This window comes from Hemitrygon akajei, chromosome 10 (genome assembly GCF_048418815.1).
Source record: "Hemitrygon akajei chromosome 10, sHemAka1.3, whole genome shotgun sequence".
NCBI lineage: Eukaryota > Metazoa > Chordata > Chondrichthyes > Myliobatiformes > Dasyatidae > Hemitrygon > Hemitrygon akajei.
This window is the reverse complement of record NC_133133.1, coordinates 51,687,928-51,692,643: the sequence shown is the minus strand read 5'-3', so window position 1 is coordinate 51,692,643 and position 4,716 is coordinate 51,687,928.

Genomic DNA, 4,716 nt, shown 5'->3' with positions numbered 1-4,716 from the left:
AGATGCGCTCAGTAGTGGGGAGGGCTTTACCCATGATGCACTGGGCACTATTCGCTACTTTTTATAGGCTTTTCTGGTTAAGGGCATTGGTGTTTCCGTACTAGGCTGTGATGCAACCCGTCAATATACTCCCCACAACACATCTACAGTATAGAAGTTTGTCAAAGTTTTAGCTGATGTACTGAATCTTCACAAATTTCTAAAAAAAATTAGAGACTCTGCTATGCTTTCTTTGTAATGGCACTTACGTGCTGAGGAATTTAAAGTTGCTGACCCTCGCCACTTTTGATTCCCCAATGAGGACTGGTTCACAGACCTCCTGTAGTCAATAATCAGCTCCTTGGTCTTGTTGACATTGGCTGAGAGGTTGTTGTGTGAAATAACCAATATTAAGATGATACTTGTAACTCTATGAGTTGATTAACATGAATTATGTGTATATCAGCTCGGCAGGTAACGATTAGTGTAACTACCAATACTCTTGCACCTCAGCACATAAGTGAGACCATCCAATGGAGACTAATATCAACTTTGAGAAATACTCTGCCTTTCTTAACCAAACTGTTCGATATCTGTCAATGGATTGACTTAAACCATTGGCAAGGAGAAACAAACAATTATTTTTGATATTAGCATACAACTCATCAACATCTCAATTAGATAAAGTAATCTAGCCTACCAGAAGATTACAACTTGGATTTAAAGTTTGCTTTATGTTTCTTAATAACTTGAGAATTGCAATTTTTTTCTCTGGCTGCTTGTTACTAATTCATATGGTCCAAACATCCTGGTGCCAGTATTTATTTCCCATTGCTCTTTGCATTTGAAAAGGTGTTGGTGAGTTGCCTTCTAGAATTGCCACAATCTGTCTCCCACAGTGTGGATGAGCTGAGATTTATATGCATGAACAGTGAAGGATTGGAACACACACAAAATGCTGGAGGAACTCAACAGGCCACACAGCATCTATGGAAAAGAGTATAGTCAATGTTACGGGCCGAGAACCTTCATCAGGACTGGAGAAAAAAAGATGAGGAGGTAGGGTTAGAAGGTGAAGAGAGGAGAGGAAGAAACATAAGGTGATAGGTGAAACTGGGAGGGGGAGGGATGAAGCAAAGAGCTGGGAAGTTGATTGGTGTAAGAGATACAGGGCTGGAGAAGAGAGAATCTGATAGGAGAGGACAGAAAGCCATCGAAGAAAGAAAAGGAGGTAGGAGCACCAGAGGGATGCGATGGGCAGGTAAGGAGATAGGGTGAGAGAGGGAAACGGGGATGAGGAATGGTGAAGGGGGTGGGGCATTAGTAGAAGTTGGAGAAATCGATGTTCATGCCATCAGGTTGGAGGTTACCCAGACAGAAGGTAAGGTGTGGTTCCTGCAACCTGAGTGTGGCCTCAGTGCAACAGTGGGGAAGACCATGGACTGACAGGATGAAATGGGAATGGGAAGTGGAATTAAAATGGATGGCCACTGGGAGATCCCACTTTTTCTGCCAGCCAGATGTTAGGTGCTTGGTGAGGCAGTTTTCCTATCAGTTTGGGTCTCTCTGATCAACAGAAGGCCACACCAGGAGTACTGGATACAGTAGGTGACCCCAACAGAATTAGAGGTGAAGAACAACACACACAAAATGCTGGTGGAACACAGCAGGCCAGGCAGCATCTATAAGGAGAAGCACTGTCAACGTTTTGGGCCGAGACCCTTCGTCAGGAAAGATAGTAAGAGATAACCGTACGGTTATCTCGATAGGAGAAGACCGGAGGGGGTGGGATGAAGCCAAGAGCTGGAAAGGTGATTGGCGAAAGTGATACAGAGCTGGAGAAGGGAAAGGATCATGGGACGGGAGGCCTCGGGAGAAAGAAGGGGGGGAGCACCAGAGGGAGATGGAGAAAGGCAAACAACTAAATATGTCAGGGATGGGGTAAGAAGGGGAGGAGGGGCATTAACAGAAGTTAGAGAAGTCAATGTTCATGCCATCAGGTTGGAGGCTACCCAGCCGGTATATAAGGTGTTGTTCCTCCAACCTGAATTTGGATTCATTTTGACAGTAGAGGAGGCCATGGATAGGCATATCAGAATGGGACGTGAAATTAAAATGTGTGGCCACTGGGAGATCCTGCTTTCTCTAGGCGGACCGAGCGTAGGTGTCAGCGAAACGCTGTGTGTGTGTGTGTGTGTGTGTGTGTGTGTGTGTGTGTGTGTGTGTGTGTGTGTGTGTGTGTGTGTGTGTGTGTGTGTGTGTGTGTGTGTGTGTGTGTGTGTGTGTGTGTGTGTGTGTGTGTGTGTGTGTGTGTGTGTGTGTGTGTGTGTGTGTGTGTGTGTGTGTGTGTGTGTGTGTGTGTGTGGAATTTCCAGCATCTGCAGATTTTCTCTTGTTTATGAATGACGAGATGTATCTCCAAGTCAGGATGTTTTGTGACTTGAAGGGGAACCCGTAAGTGCTAGTTTTTCCATGCACCTAAGCCCCTATCCTCCTAATTGCTGAAGAAGTGGTAGAGAAATTAAACAAATATTTCCTGTATGTCTTCACTGAATGTGACACTGGAAACCTCTCTGAAATATTGCAAGAGGCTCCAAGTCTAGTGTGACTGAGCAGTTCAAAGAAATTATAATTTGGTAATAAGTGGTATTACAGAAATTAATGATATTGATAGGAAATGAATCCCCACAATTTGATACTCATCGTGAGGATTCAAAGAAGTTGGCTCTGGAGTTAGCGGATGTTGTTATTTTGAATGAGCCACTCAGTGACCAGAGCTGTAGGTGTATAAGATGAGAGGCATTGATCTTGTGGACAGCCAGAGGCTTTTCCCAGGGCTGAAATGGCTAACACGAGGGGGCGTAGCTTGGAAACAAGTACTAAGGGGAATGTCAGGGGTAAGTTTTTCACACAGAGTGGTGGGTGCGTGGAATGCACTGCTGGCGGGGGTGCTGGAAGCAGATGCAATAGGGTCTTTTAAGAGCCTCTTAGATAGGTACATGGTAGAGTAGGTTACATGGTCAGCACAATATTGTGGGCCTGCAATATGCTGTAGATTTGTAAGTTTTATGTAAATTTATATTCAACATGTCAGGTAGGCATTGTGAAAGAATCTTGGAAGAATTTCTCTGAAATCAAAGTAGATACACTTATTTTTATCTTTAAGCACAAAGATGACACCAGGTTTGAATGGATACAGTTACGCATCTTTTACATCAACACTGGCTGCAGATCAACTGCGCTGCTGAATTAGGTATTTACAATTATTATATTATTTGTTTAAAGTGTTACGCCTGAGCCCCCTCCTTTTTGAGAATCGCAAGATCGCTATTAATTCAGGTCAGGAGGCCCAGGAAATGAGAGAGAGACGTTTGGAATGTTTGGCCCTTCGGCAAAACAAAGCCACGGAACAGGACATTGATTTTTGGAGACGTAATTGTGTATTGAGTACTATACGATTCATCGAAGCCCCCCCAGGCAATGAACCAAGGGGGGTTGGTGGAGGGATTGCATCATCCCAACCTGATTGACATCTGAGACCCTGTGAGTCAGGATAAAAGAGGGTCTGTGGGAACAGCCCCTCAGACGCACCAGAAGAAATGCTAGAACTCCTGTAACAGCGTAATAGCGAAAGCCGGTGGAAACAGCCTACGTGCGTCCTTTTCCATTTGCCTCGGAATTAGTGGGTCTTGCCACGGAAGAACTGTTTTAGCTAACAACAAAGGAAAATTCAGCCCCCACCGACTCTCGAAGGATTGACCTCATAAAAGGAATGGGCAAGTTTAACTCTCTCTCTTGACTCTAACCAAAGGCTGCAGCCTACAGCTTGAATGAACTAAAGTGACTTTTATATTTCCATCGGACAATACATTATCCCCTAGACAACGATAGAGCTATTTCTTATTGATTATTATGCCCGCGCTTTTAGATTTAGTATTGACGACGTATATTATATGTATATTTGCATTGATATTATTTTGTGTATTTTTATCAATAAATACCGTTAAAAATAGTACCATCAGACTTCAACGGACCTCTCTATCTTTGCTGGTAAGTGACCCAGTTACGGGGTACGTAACAAAAGCTTTTGAACATAGCAACTCTGGGCAGTCAAAATTAGTGTTGTGATGGCTGATTCTCTAGTTACAAGAATATCCCAGTTCTAAATATGCATCTGAGCACGTTTCATGTGCTACGTGACAAAATAATCAGTCTGGTCTAGAATATCCCTTGATCTCTGCCAAAATAGCAAAATGATCTCAACCCAAGCTTTTTTCATTTTTCATTCCTGCCATCTAGGAATCAGTATTAGTGGTCAGCTCTACCTGCATGCATAATTTTAGTTACTGATATGCTTTCTTGAAATCAGTGGAAAATGAATTGGATTAACCTTACAATCCCTCTAATGCCCTGAACTCCACAATCTTCCACTCTAGTCCTCCGATGTCTATGATTGTGCCCCGTCTTTCTCTGCATCTCCCATCCTCACTTCAAATGCTTGACATAAAGTAATAACTTACAGAGTAACATAGAATGGTACAGCACAGTACAGGCCCTTCAGCCCACAATGTTGTGCCGACCCTTAAAGCCTGCTTCCCATATAACCCCCAACCTTAAATTCATCCGTATACCTGTCTAGTAGTCTCTTAAACTTCACTAGTGTATCTGCCTCCACCACTGACTCAGGCAGTGCATTCCAGGCACCAACCACTCTGAGTGAAAAACCTTCCTCTAATA